Consider the following 27,738-nt stretch of genomic DNA (forward strand, 5'->3'; position numbering starts at 1 on the left):
GTGCTGAAGAAAACTGAAAATCCTATAAAGCCTGAAAGAATTAAGGAACAAATTAATTAACCAGATATTCTAGTTTTACAGAAGTTGTTTCCATATGCTTATTTTTATTTTGAAATTATAAGCACATTTTTGGTATTTACATAACTATAAGGAATATGCCTGTCATCACTGAGAGCTGTTCTTCAGGAATCATCCTTGTCTCATGATGTCCAATATACATACAAAATCCTTTGATATATTTTTTAATACAGAATGAACATTAAATGTAACATTATCTAATTCAGCCTCGTATCACTTGCCCTATAAACCCCTGTGAATTCATATTCAGCTGTAAAAGGCTGGGACAGTCAGCTGAGTTTATCTGTTGATACAGATAAAATAATTCTTTTTTCTTGGATGGGATTATTGTACAATGTGGCAGTTTCCTACTTCATTGAGCCATGTTTGATCAATTGACTACCTGCTGAAGAAATCTGTGAAATGTTCCTATCTCTTTTAAGTGTGGACTTGTAACAAACCCATAGCTTTCCTGGATGCCTTCACTGAGTATCTCATTCTCTCGCAGTTGGCACATAGTTTAATTATGCTTACTATTAAACCAGTATTGGAACATGGTGGAAGGAATGGGGACCACATCCACTATCTGTATTTCAATTCATTATTTTTTATATTTCTGTGTCACAAACTCTGTCCCTTCAATTTAATCATGCAGAGAAAAACAGTAAACTCTATCTATTGTCTAGAAATATGTTTTCTTCTCATGGGAACATTCATGAAATAAAGATGATATTCATACTGACTGAGATTTTTTTGCTTAAATTATAAACAACAACATTCCTGTATCACAACAGCTTGGTTGATGTGAGATGCACAAATACAAAACTGGGTTAAAAACATTAGATCTAACTGATAAACAATGATGCCATGAACACAAAGTAGCATTTACACAGTAATATGGTCTCTCTGTACTGGTAATAAGTGACAGACCAGCCAACCCTTTCAGAGTTTAACGGTTTTAATCTCTTTGATCTATAACTGAAGTTACACTGTCACACAATAAGTAGTTTCTTATTGGATATTTTTACTGTTACAAAAAGCCTGCCTACATTTCTAAACCAGAATACATTTCCACAAAACTCTACATCTAATTAGCACAGTACATCCAACAGAATTTCATGTTGTCTGAAAAGACGAATAGAGGAAGAGGTGGTAATAAAAATCAGGTTTTCAAAGGACTTGTCTCCTAGTTATTTATAATCTATCTTAAATTGATTCAGTCTCTTAAAATATTCTAAGAAATGGTGCCATCCATTATTTTAGGGCAGATAGATACAGCTTTTGAAAAGACAGAAAACAGAAATAATGCTTAATTTCTAACTTCCACGATTGTCTAAGGAGCAGTAGCTGTAAAAGTGTATTTTAAGTATTGCCCTCCTTATGTTCTTACTTTTTAGCCTCTTCATATGCAGAAGTGTTAGAACTGTGTCTTGAGTTGTTTGCTCCCTAAATCAATCAGAAATTGTTGAAGTAGATGAGGAGATGTATGTGAAATCAATAAAGTATGTAATATGTAGAAGGCAGAACTATGTAATGATGATGAGATTCCATCTGATTCTGTAATCTGTTCAATTATGAACTTGGCCTAATGTACTTCTCCATGCTGTTCTGCTGATGGCCATCAGTGCAAGCCCAATGCCCATGAGCAGTGCCTCCTGAGTGATGTTTAAGTTCAACCCTGACTGCAGTATAATGGCTACTCAAAGATCTTTTCTGAAGTGTGCCTGAATGTATTTGTGTTCCTTGCTCCAGAACAATCTCAGGTGTCTGCTCTAACTTCTGGGCCTGACAGCTGTGCTATCCAATAAAGTTGAAAAATCTGCCTTTTTAAATTGAGAGTTTTCCAAGTCATATCATCTATATAATATAATACAATACGATATAATACATCATATTATGAGATGTATTAGAAGAAAACCCTCCCTTAAGAATTATTTCCAATAGGTGTATTAAATCCTTTATGAAATAGAAAATAATGCTCACTTCCAAAAAAATATATTGCTATTCAAAATCATGTTACATCATCATTAAGAGTCATATGGGATCCCAAATAGGAAATTTGGAAATAGTTCCCTCCTATCAAGGCTGTCCAATTTTCCACTTAATTATTTTCAAAAAAAATACTTTAATTGTTATTCAGGATTATCTGGGGGGACTGATTCACCTCTTGACCAGAATCATACTTTTTAGTTAGAAGAAATCACACAAGGACCATCAGCATACTAAAAGCATTCTAGCTGATCAGTTTAATACTGACATAATTACTAAATTTTTACTTAGCTATCCTTTTCTCCATTTTTATTTTCCTTTTTTCCCCCTTCTTTGTGAACTATCAGTGATGGGCATAATTTCAAGAAAAACCAACTTGTCCATAATGATGATAATTGTCTTTCTCAGTGGTAATTACTAACTTTTCTTCCTAAGAGTCAATCAAGTTTTGTATGTGATAGTTTGTTAACAAGGAACAAATAGTTACAATGCCTAATTCATGTTTTTAACTGATGCTGTTCTATTGTAGTAGTTCAAAACTGGAAGAATGTTTTATTAGTGGGGTATCCTTACTTTGATTTTGAGCTTTTTTTTCTGCATATTAATACAAAGAACTAAATTCTGCAAAGAGACAAAGACAGCCACATGGTAAAAAATTAGCAATGGTAACGGCTGTGACAATTTCTTACAAACCACACACTGAAAAGAAGGAATTAACACATGGAACTTTACAATTGTATGACCTGAAGAGACAGATTCTAGAGACGGGGAAAACAATAGCTTCACATAATTTGCTCAAGCCATTCATGGGACACAACACACTAGTCAGAAAAACTTCCATGGAAAGCAAAATAGAAAATAAACCACATGGCAAATAAACAATATAATGTACACTCAAAGCACTCTGACAAGTAGAACTTGGGTATGAAGTATGTTTGTTTTCTTGGTACTTAAGCTTTAATATCCCAGTAAGATTGCCTATCTGCAGGGACAGCAGCTCGTTTTTATATTTTATTGTTTTCTTTAATCTAAAATAATAATTTTTATTGAATGTACATGCCTTGCTCTTTATGCATAACAATAAATATTTTTTTCAATAGAACTACATATTTGAAAAAAACTCCATAAATACTTTAAAAATTCTGGGCAAAATAATTAAAAATACAAAGCCTTGTAAGATTATTTATGAATCACTCTCAGTTAGAAGCAAATAGAAAAAATAATGTTAATTTTGTCTGCTTGTGCTGTTTCTCGCAGAATTATTCCTAGAAAAGAGTAAGGAACTACCACCACAAAATTACAGAAAATGTAGTGCATAGAAAATAAAGTGTAAAGGCAGCAAAAGCAATTTCTTCAGTCAAATTATTGCTGTACTCCCCCAATGCCAAACATGCTCTGCTCAATTTAAGCATCCATTTGAGGTACTGCTTCTCTAATAAATAAAATCTAAAATCAACCTTCTGACCTTAGAAGAGGAATGATAGAGGATAAGTCCCTAGTTTCTCATGAGTCAATGGAGAGAGGTGCCTTTGAGAACTGCAGAGATGCAGATAACAGCCCCTTTAGCTAAACCAATCCAGTGTTTAACCACTCTCTCTCAGTATTTTTTCCTTATGTCCAATCCAAATCTCCCTTGTTGCAACTTCTGACCACAGCCTTCTCCCACTATACACTTTTTAGAAGAGTCAGGCCTTTTAGGTAGTTGAAGAATATAACTAGATCCCCCATTAGCCTTTTCTTCTTCAGGCTAAACAAACCCTCTTCCCTCAGGATCTCCCTGTGCATCATATGCTCCAATCCACTAACCATCCTAAGGAACCCTCTGCTCCAGTTTGCTGACATTTCTCCTGTACTGGGGAACACAGCAGTACAGATGCAGTTATCCTCCCCCTCAAATAGCCCAATGTATGGTTGCCTGTTTCACAGTAAGAGTGCACGGTTGGCTCATGTTCAACCTGGCATCTATTATAAATCCCAGGACCTTTTCAACAGGACTGCTACCCTGCCAGCTCATTCCCAGCCTGTACTGATCCATGAGGTTATTCCATCTTAGATGCAGAAGTCTTCTCTAAGAAGAAAGCCTTCTTTTGGTGCACTCCTTGAGTTTATTAAGTATCCTCTGGGTTGAAACTCTGCCACTTGTCCTCTCAGCCTGACCTCACCCCTAATTTACTACCTTTTGTAAATGTGCTAATGCTGAAGAGTCATCATCCAGTTCACTGATGGAAGTATTTACATTTGACCACTACTAGATGGTCAGAAAGTAAAACTAGCACTGGCAATAAGGGCAAGAACACAACAATGTCTACCGATGCTACCTGAGCTATAAATACTAGATGTTCCTAATGGAAGAAAAAGTCATCTCTGTAGAACAAATGGTCCTAAACATGTTTGGGTATGCACAACTACCTGCCAAGGGAACTTCTGGTGCAGAAGATAAGCACCTGCACGTTAGGATGATGGAGAGTAGATGGCCACACTCCCTGCCAGCATTTAGATGAGCTTCAGGAGCTAGTGTCCTAGTTTAGGCAAGAATCCAGTTAACAGAATTTCATTCAATGGGTATAAGGAGCTAGAAAAATAATTCCCAGGTGCTCAGGAACAGTAAACAGCAGCATATAAGACCAACGCAGATGAGCTGAAGAAGTTATAGGTGCTCAATACCTGATAGAATATACACACAAACTTTATGGAATTTCTATGGTAATAGTTCAAAACAGCATCTTATCATTATGCAGAAACTTCAGGTTTCTAGAACTGTAGATTATTGTTACAGAATCAGATTTTTTTTTTAACGATTCTTTTCTTGAGAATGTTTCTTGTTTTAAAACTCTTTTCATAGCTTCTCACTTCAGAATGGTAAAGCTAACAGTCTAATAGCATGATCTCCATTTCAATGGGTGTGTTGCACAGAAAAGAGAAGAGATTTTCATCCTATGTATGTCAAAATGGCAGAGGAAAACAAACTATAATTATGTAGGCACACACTCTGGTTTTCAAATATAATTTGGCATCTCAAGTTTCACTTTTCAATGCCGGTCTATGGTAGGTTATGTTGCTTTTCCAGTTCTACATAATCTTTCATTATTGTGCAATCAGAAGCTTTCTTACAAAGATAAGCGAGGTTCCTTGTGAAAAGCTTATCTGCTGCAGAAGGTGCTTTAGTTGTACAGAATCAAAATACTGGTTTCCTAGCAAAGTCCTTTGTTATTATTAGTTTGCTGATATGCACAGATAATTAAATGGAGACAAAGATATGAATGTGGTTTTGTGATAGTTTTACTCCTTTGTTACAAACCACAGCTTTATGTTCATAGTCTTAACAGAATTTTGAAAGACTACAACATATTCTGTTCTCAGCACCCTTTACAACAGATATGCAGTATTTGACGTATGCACACCACTTCATTAGCAGAGAGATGATAATGAAGTTATTGATGTATGAAATTGGCTCCCTTCTCCTCTTACCCAAATATACAAGAGACAGGAAATGCTTTTGAAATGGAAGATCTAAGGTATAGGCCAAATCACCTTGTGTGAGGAAAACAGGAGCAACCAAGCTTTTGAAGAATACTGAGTCTGTTTCTTGCTTTTAAAAGCAAAAATCCAACCTGTGGAATGGGGTAACATTTTCAATTTTACACAATTAAGCACAGAGCACAGTTGATATTCTGAGGTTCCTTTAAACCACTCTTCAGTTCAAAGGTATAATCAAGTGTACTAAAGTCATTTGCAAAAAATACTTTTCTAAACTGTTGTCAAAGACATCTAGTAACAGAGGGTCTACGTTTCCAAGCAATGTTGAAGAGTTTTTCCCATTGTTCTTGAAAAAGCTGGCCTTTTACTTTGATTTTAAGGCACCTGGTGCAGACAATTACAGTTGCAATTGTTTATCTTAAATTATTGCATGCAATACATAGACAGATAGTCTACATATCAGTATACCTGATTCATAGGCATAGGAAAGTATTTACCTGTCTATGTCAATTTGTAAGTCTGCCTTTACAAGTGTAATATGCAATTGAAGAGCATTTTTATCTATACAAAACTGCCCTCATTCATCATTTGTGGATTAAATATATGAATTAATTCTCTGGAGTCATATATTTAAAATGCCTCACAGAAATAATGCTTTGGAAAATATCCTTATTATGAGTTCATTTTCCTGCTAATAGACTAGATTGAAGTATCTCTCAAGCGAAGTACCAGAAGGTACTTTGCTTTAGATATTTAAAAAAACAAACAAAGACATACAGATTTTTCGCTGGTCCTTCTCTGTTCTGTATATGCTTTTGAAAATACAATATTTTTTTTCCTAACAGGAATGTAGAATGTCTATGGGAGATTTTGACAAAGGTTTATTTTCACCCATAAATTCTGCTCATTGTTTTTTCATTTCCCACACAGGTTGTCTAAAGTGACTACTTAATATACTGTTTTTCAGTCAATCATTTAGAATAATTTAGAAGGTTCCATGTAGAACCTTTGTTCTTCATGGATTCTGTTTGATACTGTTTATTACGATAAAAATATTTATTTGTGAAACATCAGATCATACTAACCGGAAAATACTTAAAAAACCCAAGAAGAACAATTTTCTCCCTCAGGATGTTAGTCTCACATTTTGACTTTCTTTGACATGTACTAGCTGAGAATTATTTTATGCATTCCATGCCATTTTCAAGAAAAAAAAGCCATCTTTTAAAAATAGGATCTATGTTAATAGAAATAATTTGGTGAAATAACATTGCCTTTTTAGACATTGAAGCAGAGAAAATAAAGACTAGTTGTATATCATTCTGCAACTTGATGTGTTGGATTTGACCTCTACATGTATATGCTATTAATTTCCTATTCAGCCTTTGTAGTCTGACCTAGTTTCCACCTTTTATGTGACTCTCTTCATGTTCTTCAGTCAGTGAAGAACTCATGATTTAGCCAAATTGGTCTTTTATTGAACTGCCTCTTTCTTTTGTTCAAGAGTAATTTGTGTGGGTGCCCTTCAGATTGTTCCTTTAAGAACCTGCCAACTTTCTTTAGTTGCAGTTATGAAATAATGCTTCTGCCTAAATGTGAAAACAAACTAATAGCCTATCTGTCCTTCAGCTCTCTGCAAGGAGGAAAAATTGGTGGGAGCTCTCATTCTACTACTGCTAGCACTTGTCTATAATACTCTTGCCATACTTTGACAGTATATTGAGTGGGGTCTGAGATGATCTGCTTGTTTTTGTGTAACTTTTTGTTTGTGAACCACATTGGGATTAATTTCAAAGAATCCATGCACACTGATGTATGTTAGTAGCACATTGCTGGTACTACCTATGTCTATGGGAAATGCCCGATTGTGGGGTTCTATTTTATTAAGCTATCCTTGCACATATTTATCTTTTAGGTATCCTTGTTTACTTAATAACAAACCTTGTTATTAACAAGGTTATTAAAAGTGATTCAATTTTCACCTTCTTGCTCCGACCAGTATTAAGTAGTTTACAACTTCTGCATACCAATACAGCCATCATTGAACAAAAAAACCACAGACATGCCCTGGGTAGAATTTGAGTGAAACAATCTGACTACTGAGTAAACACAGAGAAAAAAATTAGATCTTGGAAAAAAAACAAGGCTAAAGAGTACTGAAATTCAAAAAAATACTAGAAAATGTGGTGCAGAAATAAAGACACACGGCATCTGTGCTCTTCTGTATACTAAGGTAACCAAAAATGTTCAGAATACTGAAAAAAAAAAAAGGTTTGGGACTCAAGTACTGGTGTGGTGTCACAACCCAGACTGGACAGACCAGGGAGCCTGTTTAATTTGAAATTGCCTCAGGCTAAATTAAGGTGAAAGGACACGAAATGATCAGTTAAAGACTTTATTCATGACAGAAGCAAACTGAACTGGGGAGGCATGGTAGTAGGTGGCAGGGTTTCTCACAACAGGAATTGGCATAACTACTTCCGTAAACAGTGTAACCCAGGGTAACCATATACATCAATTCAGGGAAGAAGGAGATCCCTCCCGTTGAGTCCCGAGGTTCAGAGCAGACCCCCTTGCTTTCCAGACTCCTCCTCAGAGAAGGGCCCGGGGCAGCTGGATCCACTCCTAGTCTCAGACTTGGTCAGCGGTTTATGTCTTGAAACGGATGAGGTGTAGGGATTGTGGAAAAGGAAGAGGAAAGAGAGAAGAAGACAGAGAGAGAAAAAGGAAGAGAGAAAGATTTCACTGGTCCTGGGCCCAGCGTTGGTCCGGTCAGCCGAGGGGTCCAGTCCCAGTGGGCTTGTGCACCCGGGGCTTCAGTGTGTGTCCTTTTATCATCCTTGCCCCTCCTTCGGGCGGGCACCCAAACTTGTCAGGTTAATGAGCAGTTTGTGAGCCTTTGGGCTTGGGGGTCCTTTGTGGAGTAACTTCTCCTTCCCTGCAGATGTGGCCAGTGTTTGATCTTTGTATCAGAACAGCTTATCAGAATGGGGAGCTGCGCACCCTCCAGCACGCCCTCCCCCTCCTGTTGCTGGTGTCTGAGCTGATGGGCTTTTCACCTTGGCTCCTTGCTGTGCAGGGTTTGTCTTTAAGCAGAACTTGCCCCACCACAGTGTTTGAGACATTAACTCTTTCAGTCTCTCACAAGTGGCCATAAGTCTGGGCTGGATACTGGAGAGACCATATGGGATATGAGAGTTGAGTACTGGAGAAGCCAGAAGGTTCAAACCAGCTCATGGAGAAACCACGGAGTCTACTGGAGTTAGCTACCAGTAAGATCATAAGTTTGGACCAGCTTAGTGAAGAGAGCCGTTTGAATGTGTACGTCAGTGTATGAGGCAACTGGGATACCAGGGGATCCAGCAGCAACTACTGCCTAGACTAGTTGCCTAAGGCCAGTTACTGGAGGAATCCATAATACATTTGTCTGTGCATGTCTATTTCCATGCCACTGGAAAACCTGTATGTACTACTGTATATTCAGGAAACAGTATTTATATCTCACACTTGACCAGTGCTTTATACTAAGTCGTGCAACTGTACAGTATCTTTCCACAAAACTATTACAGAAAATAGCTATAAGGAAAACTAGGTTTTAAGACATGAAACTTTAAAGGTGTAAAAGAAAAGAGTTAACATCTAAGATAAGGTATATAACTGTATGTAACTGAGACTTCTTTCTGAAAAGCTTTAGCAGGGAAATGAAATTACAGAGATGTACTTTTCCTTTCTCTAAAGAGATGAGCTGCCAAAATTCTCATTTTTGTAAAGAAAAACAGTTTTAAGTGATTTCAAAGAAGATGCTGGTAAGCGACTTGGGCAGATGGCCTTTTTTAGTTAAAGAACCCAAGTGCAGAAGAGAAACAGTATCATTAAAGCAAAGTAGGTTTCTTTCATACAGTCAGATAGCCAAGCAGAGGGCATGTCTACAGTACTAGATGCTGACCATCACATGTCCAGCTGACCTAGAAAGTGGATGGACCACACATGAACAAAAAGTAGTGTAGTGAGATTAGTGTGACATTGAGTTTGAGTTAATAGGCCCACTTCTCTGCATGGCCAATGTTAACTTGAGCTCAGGATGATGCTTGCAGTTTTGATGTTTGCTATCCTTTACTGGCCAGTTCCAGTGATGACTTCCCCTATTCCACCTAAATACATTTGCTGGTGTCAAGTCTCATTCTACAGTATACTTAAGCAATATTATCTCATGGTGAAATTTCCGACTTCTGACCATTTCTTACCTGATCATTGTGCTCTGATATCTCCTTCTTTGGCAATATGGTTTTTTTACCTCTTTTTCTCATACTAAAATCTCTATTCTTATCCCACTACTTTTTAGGAGTCTTCTGTTCATTGTACTTTGTATGATTTTCCCCTTTCATTAATTTGTAAAGATTCGGTTCTTCTAGCATCTCTTTCTACAAGTTCTGTCTCTCAAACATCATCTACAGCTCTATATTTGGCTATAACTTAATAAAAAAGAAAGTTGGAATTAACAAAATTTGCCATTTTAAAACAAAGCAATTTGCTACATAGAGGAGTTACATGTATTTCTGAAATTCTCTAATGAATATAACTGAACAAATTAATCTGCTACTAAAAGTGATTTAAAAAGAAGAAATATTGTCTACTTATTAATTAGAATTACAAAAAGTAGCCAATTGTACCACAGTACTCTGGGATTAAAAACATAGAAATATTGTAGCATCTGTGAGCAAGGTTTAAAAATATGATGCATCAATTTATTTTATTACAAAATATTTAATTACAATAATAATATGCCAGAAGTATAATACAAGATGTGAATCACACTGTACAACTTGTCACTCAAAATATGAAGGAATGAGATACAGATCTAGTCAATGTCTCCAACTATGTAATTTCCTTATCTACTGTCAATACAACGTAGTACAGTCCTGTTTTACTAGGCCTAGTTTCATGCCAACTAAAACTTCAGTATGATTGACCACACTTGATCTGTTATATATCTGCATTGTCGTTACAGGCTATAACTTGGAAATGGTAAAAATGGCCAATGTCTTCAATACTGTTTGGAGTGTTTTATCTCAAATATCTGAATGAAGATTGTATTTCTGTTAGAAAAATATGCTTTATATTCAGTAAGTATACGTTGTTTTTCTTTCTCCCATCCCCCATATGCATCAGTTACTGTTAGCAGAGAAGTGTATTTTATCTTAGACAGATGACCATTTCTTGGTTGGTATTTTAACGAAGTGAAGATTACTTGTAACAATATTCTAACACTTAAAGTGTATATAAAAATACATTCTTTCTATTTTTTTCAAACATAAAAAATTATTCTCATCCAGAGGAAGGACAGTTGAACTGAACTGCTGCTGAAGAAATTAGGAAGCAGAGATGCATTTCTTTGTAAAGACAGAGAAACCTAGATAGATTGGAGCATTGGGAAATCATCAAGGGAATTAAATTTATCAAGTCCAAATGCCAGATTCTGCACCTAGGATGGAGTAATGCCAGGCACAAGGATAGACTGGGAGATGACTGCCTGGAGAGAAGCCCTGCAGAAAGGGATCTGGGGGTGCTGGTCAACAGCAGGCTCGATGAGAGTCAGCAGTGTGCCCTGGCAGCCCAGAGGGCAAACCCCATCCTGGGGTGCATCAAACACGGTATCACCAGCCGGTCAAAAGAGGTGATTATCCTGCTGTATTCAGCATTGGTGTGGCCTCACCTTGAGTGATGTGTGCAGTTCTGGGCCCCACAATTTCAGAAGGATGTGAATGTCCTCAAGTGCGTCCAGAGGAGGACAACAAGGCTGGTGAGAGGGCTGGAAGGAATGTCCTGTAAGGAGCAGCTGAGGACTTTGGGTTCATCTAGTCTGGAGAAAAGGAGGCTGAGGGGTGACCTCATTGCTCCCTGCAGCTTCCTGAGGAGGGGAAGCAGAGAGGGAGGTCCTGAGCTCTTCTCCCTGGGATCCAGTGACAGGATGCATGGGAATAGTTCAAAGTTGTGTCAGGGGAGGTTCAGACTGGACATGAGGAAGCATTTCTTTACCAAGAGGGTGGTCACACACTGGAACAGGCTTCCTAGAAAGGTAGTTAATGTCCCAAACCTATCACTGCTTAGGAGGCATTTCGACAATGCCCTTAACAACAATCTTTAAATTTTGGTAAGCCCTGGAGTGGTCAGGCAGTTGGACTAGATGATCATTGTAGGTCCCTTCCAACTGAACTATTCTATTCTATTCTATTCTATTCTATTCTATTCAATTCAAAAAATACTAGCAGCTAATTCTCCAGAGTTGCACACAGCTGGAATTTCAATCCCATTGTTATTGTGTGGCTCAAAGGTATTGATGTTTGCAACATCCTTAGGATAAAAATTTAACCTATACCTTCTCAGAATAGCAATGACAGATGCTTGATAACTAGTATATGGAAATGTATAGACAGAATTTTTTAAATGGCTTGGGAGGATGGGGGTATGACCCTGACCCCACAGATCCATGTATATTTTGATGTTGACAGTGCTCATTTTAATGCCTTTGATCACAACCTGCATCTCATTGTTTCCTTCTCTCTCATGCCTCTTTAGTTACATCAGCTTATTTATTTTGTAGGATCTATTGTGAACTGGATCTAGGAACTGGTCCAGCTGAAAAAAACTTACACATTTGATCAGATCTTCCACAAAATAAGAGTTTGTTAGTTGCTCAATTCAGTTCACAGTCTTGCTTCACAGTCAATTGTGTCAAAACAAAAGAGAGGCAGTGCTCTGTGACTTGAAATCACCAGGGAAAAATGAGGAAAAATCTACGAAGAGAAAGTAGAGAAAGACTAGAGAAAGTGCAATTTAATGTAGGGAAATGAAGACTGAATGAAAATATTATATACCTTCAAATATTGAAAAATAGAAAGGTCTTATGCTAGTGTTGCTGTTGAATTTTGAACTTTACCCTAAGAATCACTGCAAAATAGGGTCAGAAACAGCCCTAAGACAGCATCTGGTCTATCTTCAATACTAAAGCACTTTCTCATTCCTGAATGACAGTTTTCTAACCTACTGTTAATGATTCAGTGATGAATTTCCACAATCTGCCAAGAAATCTACAAATCTCAAAAAAAATTCTGCTTTCTCCATAACCTTTCCTAAACTCTTACAGGAAAGTCTTCCTAATCTCTCACCTAAACAACCTGTTCTGTGATTTGGAACTATTACTGTTTGCTCTGTGCACCACAGACAGAGAACAAACAGATTAACCTGTTCCTTTTTGCAGTGGCTTTTAAGTAATTGAAAATTTATACCCCTCTACTCTCATCCTCCTATCTTATCTTCTCAAGATCTAAGAATTCAAATTTTTCCCTTGTCATAGATTTCTCTGGATTCCTGACAAAGCTTGCTGCTTTCTCCTAGATTCTCTGAAATTACTCTTCTTGAAGGAAAACACTTAAAAAATGAATGAAATACTTCAATTTAGTCATTACCATTGTTAAAGAGTAGAAGGAAAAATACACATCTTGTGAACTGTACTCCTTTTCATATCCAACATCATAGTTGCCCTTCTCACACATGATAGTTTTTCCTAGTAAACCAGGAAGTAGCCATATGTCTAACTCAGATAAAATATGTTTATCTGCAAAGAATAACTGAAACATATGGCAAAACAGAAAGTCTTTCTTTTGCAAACAAATCATGGTTTCAATGTGCAAATAAATTTCATATTCAAACACTTGCAGTGAAACACACCAAACAGTAATTAACAGGCTTAACTCTCACTCAGCTTGTGATCTGCTATAGTCCATGGTTCCTTTTATTTTTGCAGAATTCGTATTTAGTTTTTCCCCATCCTATTGCTCCATGGCTATTTTTTACTACCTAAATTCTTGTTTCCATCCTTTCTTGTTACGTTGTCTCTTATTTTTTCATAACATGATTTCAATTTTTAAAGGCTATTTTGGATTATCTACCATTGCAGCTCCACCACACCAATTTTCTTTCATTTGTTTACTTTCTAAGTCGATGTTTAAGCATGTTAATAAAAATCCTGAAAAGTACTGGATACAGGACAGATGCAGACAGAACTCCACTTGATACAGATTTTTGATGCTGAACCACTGATAATTACCCCTGGTTTGATTTTTCCAACTACTTTTGTTTTCACCCTAACATAAATTAATCTTGACCATGTTTCCCTGCTAGCTTATAAAAATGGCATGTGATACAGCATTGAAAGCTTTATTAAAATCAAGATATCTAATATTTACTGTTTCTCTATCTATAAGGTCTGCTGTTGTCTCAGAGAAAGAAATCAAACAACTGGTTTGACACCATTTGTTCATGACAGAGCTGTTAAGTCACTCATCTCCTTGTTCCCCTCATGGTATTTTTAAGAAGTTTGATTGTATTGTTCTATTTCTCTCCTTCAGAATTAAACAGATACCATTAGCTAATGAAAGCTAATTAAAATATTTGGCCTTTTCACATGTTAGAGAACTAAAATTCTCTTGGTCTTTCTCTTACTTCTCTTATTGTACCAGAGAGATATTTTACATTTTCCAAATTGTCCTTTTCAGTCACATCTCATTTCATGTCTTGTGCTTGGGAAAGGTGATAACCTTGATTTATATGAAAACCAAGACCCTATGCTGTTAATAAGTCAGGGAAGATTCATTCCTATTCAAAGGTTTTAACCAGGGACTAAACCCAGGAAGATAAATGTGCTGTATTAAAATGGTCCTTTGAGGGAAAGGATAGGCAAGGCATGTAAGGATCTCCCTAAGGAAAATAAATACATTCCACAGTAAAACGTGAAAAGGACTCACTAGCAATATTTACTACAGTAAACAAAATAAGGTCACGGCACAAGCTCAAGCACTAGTATGCACCTGTCCATACTATTTAACAGTTAGCACACTCCTGGTCCAGTTTTAGCCTGTTCAAATCAGTACTCTTCCAGGGGATGCACAGGAGCATTTGGGAAGAAGCACGGACCAGTTACTGTTCCCTACAGGCAGTGAGCATGGGATGAGGCCATACTGTTTTGGAGGATAGAGAGTTTAGCTATATGGATATGCCATGTGTAGCACCACATGTTCTTGGGCCTACAGATTTGTCACTGGCTCATTTTATATACCAGTATAGGCACAGCCACTAACTTCTGTCTAATTAATCCATGGTTTCTTTTATTTTGATTGCTCCAAGTGTTCTGGATTTGTCTGAGTTTTTCTGTGTTTTATATGATTCTCTTCTACTTATCTGTTGCCATTTGACCTAGCTTCTGCTTTCTTTGTGCTTACTTCTCACATTTGAACTCAAACAAGAACTTAGGATTTATCTGGGCTGTTGGTTTTTACACTGTATATCCTCTGCATTGTAGGAGTGTGTAGTTAGTGTAACAGTATACTGTATTTAAGGTGATACCAGTTTTCCCTTAGTCTTTTCTTAGACCTACCTCCTGTGAAATATTACATATTAATTTTCAGAGCTGAAGTCTGCTAATTTGGAGTCTGATGGTTTCATTTTGCTGCATTCCTTTCATCAAAATATATTTGAGTATTCAAATACTTCACTATCACTAGCAATGGTAGATGATTCTACTAGTTGCTGATTAGAAGCTTTTTTTCTTAATCTTTCTAGGTTAATCGTTTAGTAGGCCCCCACCATGATAATTGTCTATGTTCTTGTCCCCTTTAAAAACTATCCAGAAATTTCAATATGTTTATCTGCCACTGTATTACAGACACCAGAACAAGTGTCCAAACAAACATCACTGAGCCTCTCCTATATCTATTCATACAGTCAGTATAGAAAGTACAATCAGCCTGTTATGAACTGATATAGCAGAGAATCAGTAAGATAATTAATATGTATTAGTATAAAACAGTGTAGCTTCTTTGTGAAGGACAAAAAGGGGTAAAAAGGAGGTGGTCGTTGCTTGCACACTGGAAACAATGCAATTATCAGCTATATACATTTGGAGGAAATGCTCTGACGTGTAAGTTGAAGGAGCATTCTTAGGAAACAGGAATTTTAGACATGAACAACTGTGAAACAGGAGCACATTAGTTTGGAATGCACCAAAAGATATAAACAAACTTTCTGAAGAGACAGAAAGAAGGGCTGCCTCAGCATGCAAGAACTAATGAATTCTGTTCATTCAAAATCCAACTTACTGAAAGCTTCCAGCCACTTGTGATAGAACATTCTCATGCCCTGAAGCTCACTGTACTGGAAAGCTGTGAGACTGAGGTTGCAGTCCTGGATGAAAGAAAAAAAATCCAAATTAAAATGCAGTGCTGTAGGTGCTATAGAGAAATTGTCTAAACACAAAAGAACAAGGAAGGTAAGGATCACAGACAACTCAAGAAGTCTCCATTGTGGTAAAACTAGCAGGTCTAAGTAAGTAATGCAGCAAAATCCATATGGTTTAAAAATATTTTTAGTATAAAAGAAACATAAAAGCACATTATATAGGTATAATGAAGTATACAGCTGGAAAATAATTTCCCTAAATAAAAAACAATTTGAAAACCATAAGCAAAAACCAGCTAGAATAGAAAAAACCATGAAAAGGAAAAGACTCTGATCCATATCTCTCAGTTAAGCTCTCAATTAACTGTATGCTGCCTGCTTGCAACATTAACTCTTCAGCACAGAGATCCCTGACTTTGCATGGCTAAAAAATTCATAAACTACATCAGTAAGTTACACTTCCATGTTTTTAAAATGGTTGTCGATGCTGTGATGAAATCCTGCAGCTCTTGAACTGGAAAAATTACTATTTTTAAAGTTGTAGTTATTTTCCATTACAGATCTGCCAAAATGACTGGCCTAGAATTGAATTATTTTACAGGAATATTCCCTGTAAGCTGATAGGTATCCTTCACTAAATTGTAACTGGTATTAGTTATAACATTGCTTAATATTCACTTTGTTAATGTACAAATCTAAATAAGTACTGTCAAAACTCAGAGGTCTTATTTTGTTTCTCAGTCAAGATTCAGCAATGATTGCGATAAGATGCTCAGCTACTGAGATGATGATGAAAACAAAACATTTCACAATATATTTGCTAATATATAAGAAAGCATCATGGATAGGTAAAATCATTCATACCCATTGAAAAGTAAAAGGACATACACAAAAAATTTAGGTGCTGATTTTTTTTCTAAATGTGCCAGCAAAAGTAGCCAATCTGATTCTTGTTGAAGATAGCAAACGGAATATATTAATTTCTTTTTTCCTCAGAACCTGAAGTTATTGTAGAATTCAGTAGAGATGTCAACAGCATTCAAAAAGTGCACAAGTGATTTACAACCACATCACACATTACTCAGATGCTAACAAGATCACATTGAATTTTACAGTCTGAAACTACTATGTGTTAGTTGCAATGTCTACCTACATCCATACTTGTAAATCTAGGAATATGTGTACCTAGGAACATTCCTGGGCATTGGAACCTCATTGTCTATACTGTTAAATTTTTTGAATGGTCCCTGACAGAGATTTGGTCCAAGTCATCCATTAGCCTCCCAAAGAACTGGAGATCTGGGTACAAATCTGGAGCTTGCACAAGGGACTGGTCCCAGTAGGTGGTCTGCATGAAACTACAGTGTTTTGGAGGGCAAGACAATTTAAAATTATGGACACAGAGTATTTCATGTCAGTTGGCCTCCAAGCCATTATTCCTGGGCACATTTAGTTTACTTAAAAAGATGGAGCCACACTGACTGCCTGGCAGAAAAGAACGCTGAAACTCTTCAGTACACGTCGGAAGCCTACTGATATGGTACTTAAAGTACATATGAGAAAGAATAAACAAGTATTTTACTTTTATGTTATGATTAGTAAGCTGTAAGTGGTGTTTTATACAACATCAAAGCTGCATATTCTAATAAAGTATGATAATCTATAAGACATGATACTTTACTGCCTGTGAGTTGACATATTTCAGCAATGTAACCTTCCTACCTGTCCAAATGGTTATTTGGAGCTGGTAAAATGGTATCAAACAGTAAAATGGAGCTAAACAATTAAGAGGAGAGCAGAGAAAAGTGTGTGAATTTTAAGAATGTCAGTGTTTGTTTTTGGTTTCTTCCTCAAGCTCAAGCAAAGTCTCTTTAATTGTAAAGCTGGAGAGGTGGGGGTGGAGAGGAAGGGACTATTCCTTGAGCCTAATGTTCATTACTGGTATTTGCCATATTTTCTGCATGCTAAAGGAATGGGATTAAGGGAATACCCTCAGAGTATAAAGAACTCTAATACGATTGAACTAATACTCTGATTACAGAATGAACTATGCACTGCTCAAGACACACACAGTGAATACAGTATGCATGCAAACATGCAGATACATGCATATCATAGTCAGAAAAACTGTGTCACAGTAATTTTGGTATCATTTATTGACAGCCTAATCTTTTACTACTCTATTCTTATAACCCCCTAAAAATTCTTTGGGTCTGACAAACATACCACACTGTCCTTTGGATAAAGAAAAATAAGATCCTGATTAATGCCATCTAATTTTAGCCATGTAACACAGACATACACATTATAAGCATACACTTTTCAACAGTGAGGTGGGCAAAATGTTAAAAGGAGCTGAGCCATCCTCAGCTTCCTTTAAAATCGTTCCAAGCACCAAAACAATGTTCTAGGAAAGACTCAATATTTATTTATATTTATGTATGGAGAATCTGACTAATTTCTCTCAGAAGAAAAGCACACTTTCCTGAATAGCCTACTTATTAAGTATGCATCCTTGTAGGGTCTTAAATAAAATAAGAACAGGAAACTCTGTGGCAAATGCTAAATGTACAATCTATGCAAGTGTTGGTCAGCCTATTAACAGCTGAAATATTGATATACTGGTATCTGGACTTCTTTACCTACATCACTGTGTCTCTAAGAGCTGAATTTTATGACATTTTGTAAGGGAAAAGATTTGTGATTGGATTTTATTTTGGCTCTTCATGATTTACTGAGGAATTCAGAATTTCTTTTTTTTCCAGCTTAATGTTAAAGGTAGAATCGCAGGCAGTCTCAAATGACACTTGGAAATGACGATATCACATGAGACAAGACAATGAAAGTCAGAAAATTGAAAGAAAATTTGTTTGCCTTTTGACATTAGGAAAGCTGGTGATTTTTAAAGAATCCCAACCTGACATATTAGCTGACATATGCTAGACAACGTGTCATTTAACATGTATTAACTAATTGAGATAAACACCAGGGAGCTTTGGCTTCAATAAGATTACTTAAAAGGTTAAAGTCTTTCTCAGTAGAGTCAAAACTTTCAACAAAGCCATCTTTGTTTAGATAAAAACCCCTTCCTCAATTCAAACTCTTACAGAATATAGATAGTTGCCTGAGACCGATTTACAGTTTTATTAAAGTAACTTCTTATTTCAGCTGGAAAACATGGAAATAGAAAAATGCCTTTAAAATTACTAATGCAGAATCTAATCCAGATTGTATATTAGAAATCTTAACCATTTTAGTTTGCTGAAATAGAAAAGCATGTAGAAAGATTATAAATCCAAGATCTTGAGAAATGTTCAACCCAAATGCCAAACAAAGAAATAAAAAGGGAAGGTTTGATTTTGGCTATGCATTGTACCTTCTTAATTTGTAGTCTATTTTTATACTTTTATTTGGGTGTTCAAGCGTTCATAAACTTCTAATATCTTAATATAGCCAAAATAAGTATAACCATGCACATTGAATGTACAGCACTGTCAAAAGAAAAAGAATAGCAAAACCAAGAAATGAGTTGTGTATGAATATGGGAATTGGAGGAAGCTAGGTACAGTTTCTACCTTAGTGAACAACTTGTCACTAAGAGACAATTAATCATAGACAATTCAGTCCAAAGGAAAAGCTGATTTTGCCACCTGGGCTCTTGTAGGTCAAGCAGCTGGCAGTGAGTAGAAGTAACCTAGACTGAACCCCAAATGTAACAAGACAATGAGCAGCTGCCACAGTGATTTATGACTTCTTAAACAAGACTGGAGGAGATAAAGAAAATAGCATAAAAGCTCAAAGAAGTAAAACAGCTGCTGAATTAAGTGAAAATACAACAAGCAAGAAACTGGGAAAATTACAGAAAGTGACCAGAAGAGCCAACCTGTGAACTCTCAGAATGAAGAAAAGCTGAGTCTACTTAAGAGTTATGTCTTTTCCAAGTTCTCTAGACTCCCAGGACATTTGATCAGATGTAAGATCTCGTTAACAGGAATTATATATGCATCACTGGTGAGTTTTGCATACTTATATATGCAGCCAGTAAACTTGTCCGTTATGTTACAGACAGTCCTTTGGTCACTGGGTGATCAACTACCCAATCCTCAAACTGACAGTTTGGACAATGGATTTGACATCCATGGGTGGGTTCAAAGGTTGAGTGAACCACAATAAGCTTTTTGGATTGAAAGACTGAGACCTTCCAGCTCTCACTGATCTCACAACCACTATTTAATGAGGCCTATAAAGCAATTCTGTGTGGTTAATATGCTACCTCTTTCAAAAACAACTGACTTTGCCTAGTAAGGAATGACCCAGAAACACCAATTTACGTGAATTCTTATTACAGAACTTTCTGGACCTTACAGTTTTCATTCACACTTGATTCTTAGGACAAGATGAAATGCTCTTTTCAAAAAGAAAATTGAGTTATGATCTTGACACTTCAAAAAAAAGACAGCCACTACCATCCAACCTTTCTCAGACATAATTAGCTGTTAATAATTATTGACAATATCTCGAGAGCATTTACATTCAATCACCTTCTCATCAACATACACAGCAGCTTGGATTTTAATTCCAATCAATCATGAAATTATTTAATTAAAATTAAATGTTGAGCTCTGGAGTTTTGCTTAAACTCAAGTCCCTTCCTATCTACTTAACTTTCCATATGTTTAGCTTACTACTCCGAGCATTACTTTGCTTCTAAGAATATGTGTACCCTCTATGTGCCAGACTGTGCCCTGAAGACTTTTCAAGCTTGCTTCTTTTCCTTTCCTGCTGCTATTTACCTTCCCTTACAACTTATGTTTTTGGAGTCCACTAGGCAATCTCACTCCCTGCAAGCAGTATAAATGGGTCCAAATCACAAGAATTGCCGCCCAGCATAGCTGCTATTCACAAGAGACAGTCAGCAGATCTAACAGGTCTTCTGGCACTTTAATTTTTCTATCATGCAAGATAGAAAGATGCAGACAGGTCAGTGTTTTCTGTAAAGGCTGTTTTGCAAAGGAAGCGCTTTTGCAGGGGAAACCTTGTGGCAGAGGCCCCCGGGCTACTGTATACCAATGTCATTTTAAGTCTTGTCATTTTTTCTGTTTCAGCATTCCCATGCAGACAGGTAGGGTGCAGCTTGGCCACATTTTCTAAAACCTGTCAAAACAGGAACATTTGTTAAGTTCTCTTCAACTTTTGAGCAATATGGCTCAAATGACTGGTACAGCTAATAAGAGCGTAACAGCATGTCCCTGTAATCAGTCGGAACATGAGTCTAAAGTATGAGAACATCAAAACTATGGGTATAGAAGAAAGCACTAAGAGCGAAAAAGCAGGCCCAGGGATGGACAAATCTCAGGGACAGAAAAGGCTGGGAGGATGTGATGTTCAAACACCTACTTCCACCAAGCCTCATTTTAGCTGTTGGATATACAATAGCCCTGCAATTCAAGATGAGAAAAACAGAGTGCAAAATGTCTTCTCTGCATTCATAACTACAGTCTGCACAACAACGACGTGAGAGCAGAAAATTGCCAGAAGGAATATATCCTGTCATAGCTGATTTCAACCACTTCTTTAACACTCTTGCATGTATTTCTGATTATGCAAAAGAATTAACACTGTATCCATGTATCTCTTTAAGTGTTTAATTTCTGCATGTTGTTTAATTCCAAAGCCAAAGTGTACTTATTCTCAGAAAAAAAAAGAAATCCATCAAATGAGTTTAAATGAAACAGAAGGAACTGACACTTACACCTTGGAGGTTCTTTTGGAGTTTCCTTTCACCCCAGAAAGGGCTATACTCTTTCCTCCCCGCGCCCCATTTTTTTGGTTCTGGTTAACCAATTCATCATGTTTCTCTCACAACTGTAAGAAATATGTCTTCCATGAATTAAGTAACATGCATGCAGTTTCTGGATTGATAAGAAGTGGAATCAGTTGGAACCAGCTCTAACTCACTAGCATCATTGCAGCCAAATTTCCTGTTTGAGTCACAGAGCAAGACCACTACTGAATGCAGAAATTACAGTGCGAAAGGCTACAGCAGATGAACACTTTCTCTCTTCTTTTCAGGCCAAAGCCTCAGCTAGTCTAAAAATTTGTTATTGTAAAAACCATACTGCTCTTGCACAATGTCTGTGACCATCAATAGGGCCCAGAGATAGTACCAGAAATAAAAGACATACATATATTCTTTGATAACCTGAAGGTAATTGTGTAGATGTATTTCATTACATGTAGTCACTGTTATCTAACTTCATAGTACTCTCTATTTTGCTAGCACAGTGGTGAAAATGGAATTAGAAATTACAAATGTACAACTTTAAGCAAATCAGATGCACAAAAAAAGCTTGGTCAATCAAAAGCCTATGCACAGACATAACACCAAATGCACATCTTATATTCTCCACTAAATGCAGAAAAAAAGCATTTCTTTGCAATGGAAACAAACATTTCTGAATTACTGCTAACCTACTGAAGTCATGCCAAAGAAATAACAGCTGGACTAGTATATAAAACACCTGCACATTTAAGGATTCCATTAAGGAAGGAATTTTCCATGTCAACTGAGCAGTATGTGGGAAAGAACTGTCCTTATATTACCATGGTTGTAATCAGAAACACTTATTTCTTTGTTGACATTTACAGAGTTTAACATGCAAACATAAAAATCTTCCAAAAAAGCAATGGAAGCAGTTTTACAATCATATCCTTTCAGAGAGAAAATGCACTATAAGTCACCATAATCACAGGTAAAATATTTCCATCGACTTTTAGTTATCTCTAAATTAAAATAATTTGCTCAAAAAATACTATAAGCTTATCTAGATGATGACTAAGCATAATAAAAGGTTCTTTTGTGTTTACTAATCTTTGCAATTTTGTAATGTTTCAATTAGAAATTTTAGAAATACTTCAGGAAGAGATTAAGAAGTCCTTGTAACTGCAGCAACTTAAGACACAGTGATTTTATCTTAGAACTAAAAATTCTGTATGTAGAATAGTAACACCATATAATATGCTTTATTTAATAGGAAAAATTTATTTTTTTCTTGAACTCTTTTTAAGCCTACTAGGAATAGTTAGGTTTTGTGTGTAGTTCCACATCTATTCATTCATCTCTCATATGAGTCTTTAGCCAGTTTACAGCAGAATTTACTAAGGGATGAACAAAAGCAAATGCACGAGATAGTTCTTAATTATAGTTCATTTCTCACTATGTTCATATAACTGAAAACTTACCACTGATAAAGTTCAATATTAACATCGATGTTATTATCTCAGGTACACCTTGTCAGTGTCCTTTAATTATAAGACCTAATTAGTAGACCAATTAATTTAAATTACCTAAAAACAGGGGATGCAAATGTAGTTATTTAGAATGGATACAGAATCTCATAAATCACACCTGAAATAAGAACTCAGGTGGGCTAAGACACAGGTATGCATCCTGACAGCAGAATAAGGAACTGCAAATTACAGCAAAATGAACTTCAGTTATTCTATTTAGTGAAGAGCAGCTGTATTAAATCTGGAGATGACAGTTCACTTTATGAGTGGAACAAATCAGCAGTCTGACAGTGCTGAAAGGGAAAGGTCTTGCTTCCTCATTTTCTCCCTGTTCCTCTTGCTTCCTCACTTTTTCCCGGTTCCTCTTGCTTTTGATTCAGATCCTTCCTTCCCACCCTCAGTAATGCAGTTTCCTCACCCTGTCTCACTGTCCAGGATCCATGTGAACTCAAGATTAAAGATGTAATGAGTTAAACAGCTTCTGGTTTTCCTAAGCTAGTTTTCTGATATTTTAGTGAACTGGCCCTGCTCACGTGCAAGGTAAGCAACTCAACATTTGTAGCCAGACCTGGGGAAAGAGAAACAAGACCAGGGATTTCCCATTCTGCCCTAGAAATTTGTTAATGTATCTACATCTATTTCATGCACCACATCTTACTAACATATTTTAAAGAGGAAATATACTGTTTATTCATTAACTCGTAGCCTGTATCAAAGTTTCAGGATTTATTAACATCTGCGGGGAAAGAGAAATGAAGGCAAAAGATTTTCTAAATGTAAAAAAGGTGAATCTGAAGATTCAGATAAATCTGTAGTTGGAAGAAGAAATCCTGAAAGTACTATAGGCAGCTAGAGGACAGAAAACACAGTCAACTCTGTCAAGTAAAATACATGCTAGAAAGACCACTGTAACTTGCCTATGTTGGAACAAGGAAGTAATATTCCCTCTTCAATGAGTTTGACCAAGCTGAACTTTGAGTCAATTGTGTACTCCCTAAGAGATAATACTTCCAGGATGACAAATCAGGATTCACCTCACTTAACCAGATGTTGTAGCTAAACTATATAGGGACCCTATATGGTCAATGAAGACAAACAGGCTCTTACAGAATGTGAGTCATCTTACCTGTTTTAGATAAAGGGTAAGACAAATTTCTCTGAGAAGTGCCTATTTCTTCACTGACTATGAAGAAGGAGCCTACACAGCCTGTTGTAAGTATCCACACTTAGAAGAACTGCAGTCGCAGTAACAAGTGGGAAGGTGTTGAGAGACAAACAGCAAAAAATCAGAAAAAAATATAGAGATAGTAACAGCCTCATCATCACAGACAACTGCAAATACCCTCTAGGAGCATATCATTCATGTCCGAGTATGATACCCAGCCTTTTTTCATGAGACCCCACTCTTCCCCCATGACCAGCATAAAATAATGGGAGAATCTTGTTCATCTTGATGAACGTAAGACTTGGACCTAAAGTCTGAATGAGACATGGGGTTACACTTCCTTTTAATAAAATAGTAAGGAAAGATTAAGGATGGATGAAAAGTATATATTGTAGTAGGAAATAAATACAAGCTGTAAGGCCAATACACTTTTTATGGTTCATGTGGGAATCTTCAAAGAACACAGAAGATAGAAAGAGAAGTTCAAATGAAAATTAATCACTGCTAGGCAATATTGCCTGATAATATCATTTAACTGCCCTTCAGCCTCCCCCTCACATCACATTTTATTGTTGATTATACTCACTAGGATCTCAGGATGAATATTAAGGTATCTAAGACAATAAAAATATTGTGAGTGCAATTACTGACAGAAAAAAATAATTTCATATCATTAAGTAAACTGTTTACTATAAAATGGCATACATGATACCTTTTATAAATTAAATATTAGTTAAGCTATTAATCAATGTAATGTTCCTAACATCATCTCACTGATGTGTGGAAAGAAATACTAAGAGCTTGCAGTTTAACTTCCCTTGTCAATCTGGACAAGGTCAGGGACAAATATACCTGTGAAAAGAAACAGATGAGGGGGCTAGCGGGGAGAGAAACATTTACAATTTTAGTTCCAAGGAGTGACTAGAACAATACTCTTTGTTTTGAGAAATTCTTACAACTATTTTGCTTTAGACAAGAACACAAATTTTCACTTTCTATTACAAAATCTGCATGGAGAAACTTAAAAAAAGAATCACAATTTCCTTAGTAAACATAGGGTACAATTTTATGTGAAAGATGGATGAATTGAGTGTGCTGACAGACTCTCTTAATTTTGTTTCCTGAAGTGCTTTAGAACAGAAATAATAGCTTTTTCATTATGGTAATGACATACAGATTTTCTGAATGTGTGTAATTACATAAATTCTCATTTTGACACCAGCAAGTGCTATTGCATTGTAATTGGACATCTATTTATAATGAGAATTCATGTAATTTGATTTTTTCTATCTCTGTCAAGATCTACTGTCTTGTACTGATGTTTTCTTTTGTTATGAAACAGACCACAAAACACAACCAAAAATCCTTCTCTGAATGCCCTTACCTTTCCACTCAATAAAGAAAACAAAGCAAAAAAAAATTTCCAGAAGGCTGTAATCAAGCCAAAGAGTGCTACATAAAAGGAAACTTTCTGCATGAATGTAATGGAAAAGGGGACTTTCATGCATCCAGCACCAGGCTAAAATCTTGTCTTTCCCAGATACTCTGAGTTTAAAATTACAAAACAGTGACTGTGTGGTTCATCATTACTTCAGATCTAATGTACCCCTAAGCATGCTAAATAAGACTGAGCATGAAAATCACTGTACCATTTAATGCAAATAGTCTCATACTCTCGGAAGAAACGGCTGCTACAGTATTTAGAAAATCAGAGGATGTTTAAAGTAGGAAATTAATAAATATTCAGCAAAAAAAATATTCCTGCATTTCCCTCTAACTTTTTGTGCAGACCCTTCATTATTTAATATTGGAAATCCTATACTTTCATAGTCTTCTCAGTTCCTTGAAAGTATAGAACAGTGACTCAAGATACCAGAAAAAAAAAAAAAAGTAGAACCATGTATGATCTATTGCATAATTATGTTTCTTAGTGCACCTACAAAAATAATATTAATTTGTCCCTACCATGCATGATGAAAATTGCAGCCTCCTCCCAGAAAACATATGTCAATCCATAAACATTTCATATTCATACATATATGGGTCTCCACTCAAGACTTTAGAATTCTGATCTAACTGCTTCCCTTTAATTTTTGTATTTGCTTTTCTTTTTAATCTTACAGCAACCAAATATGGGGTAATTTTGGCTTAGACATACTCAATTTCAAGACAGAAGTATCATACAGTTTATATTGTACTGGTGGAAGTGAAGGGCAAGTAAAGAAATTAAGAGTAAAAGAAAATATTTACCTGAATTGTTTTGTAGATATGAGAGAATGCAGTTTATTGTTTAGTTAACAATATAGTCCCATTTAAACAGGGTATGGTAACTCAAAATATACCACCAAATGTATGAAAACACATAAGTGCAAAAAAATTAAGAAGTAAAATGGGGAAAGCAGAATGAATGGTTTTAAATTATTTTAATAACTTTGTACACATAGAAAAAACATGGTGGAAGAAAAATAGTAAGTGGAATGCTTATTGTGTTCAGTACACAAAACATAGGAAAAACGGTTGTTCACTCCAACAGAGGAGTAGTGTTAAATGCTAAAGTACCTGAATCGAAACAGATAAACAAGTTCACTGTATTAATAAGGAAAATAGGATCAGTATGGATTGGGATTCCTCACCTTTGTAAGAAAGCACAGGATTTTTAAGACTACAATACTGACGGTGGTACTAGGATGATGACAGAGACTGTGACATATTGTGGGAGACCAGGAAAGCTGAGAGCAAGCAGCAAACAATAACGTAAACCAGGTAAACTCCACACGGGTGCATTGCTGAGGCAAAAATTTGTAATACTATAATGGATTATTTCAGTGAATCCAGTCAGGAAATGCATAGGAGGAGAAATAACTCTTCAGTTAGTCCTCCACAAAGTACAGGACATGATTCAAAATTGTATTATTAAGGATTAAGGAGCTACCTGTAACTGTGTCCACCACATTCTTCATCTCATGGGCAATGTAAGCAAAAAAAAAAAAAAAAAAAAAAAAAAAAAAATCCACCCATATAGGGTTTAATTAAAAAAAAAAAAAAAATTCTTTTTAAATGAGTGGCCTTGTTAAAAAGACATCAAAAAGGAAAGTTTAGATCTTATCTGCTTGTAAGTGCCATGAAGACTTTTCAGTGGCACCATGAGAGGGTTTCAGAAAAAAATAGGAGTTTTCCTTACAGGGGATATACTGGAAAATCTGTTTGAAATGTATGTGACTGTAGAAGATCTGGAACAGAATAACAAAATGAACTGTCGCAAATTGCCAAAACTAAATTAAAAGTACTCACTAGTTTTGAAGGAACACACCTCCAAAGTAAATTATTAGTGTAAATTTACAACCTATCAATATCAAATGCCAACAAAACAGACAATTTTATTAAAATAATGATTCTTGCAGTATCTTAGAAAAATAACAAATCGTACAAAAAAAGAAACACACAGAATGAATGGCATCTTGAGATTTAGTTACCCCATTCTCTCACAACTATTGCTTTTGCTATTGGTTCAGACTGAATTAATGGAC

The 27,738-nt window shown here is 36.1% G+C and overlaps 1 protein-coding gene across 9 annotated transcripts in view; it reads right to left on the reverse strand.

Moving 5' to 3' along the window:
- PRLR (prolactin receptor) overlaps positions 1 to 27,738 on the reverse strand; it is a 157,928-nt gene that overhangs the window by 93,676 nt on the left and 36,514 nt on the right. For 3 of the 9 annotated variants that reach the window (XM_069776456.1, XM_069776452.1, XM_069776453.1), the window contains 2 exons: positions 15,678 to 15,762; positions 12,175 to 12,317 (listed from right to left, as the gene is read on the reverse strand). The exons of 2 other annotated variants lie outside the window; for them this stretch is intronic. The gene's annotated coding sequence lies outside the window, so the exon portion shown is untranslated. Of the gene's footprint in view, positions 1 to 12,174; positions 12,318 to 15,677; positions 15,763 to 24,172; positions 24,272 to 27,738 lie in introns of all 9 variants that reach the window. 4 more of the 9 variants (XM_069776457.1, XM_069776464.1, XM_069776455.1 and 1 more) reach the window with 2 other exon arrangements.

This window comes from Haliaeetus albicilla, chromosome Z (assembly GCF_947461875.1).
Source record: "Haliaeetus albicilla chromosome Z, bHalAlb1.1, whole genome shotgun sequence".
In the NCBI taxonomy this organism is placed as follows: domain Eukaryota; kingdom Metazoa; phylum Chordata; class Aves; order Accipitriformes; family Accipitridae; genus Haliaeetus; species Haliaeetus albicilla.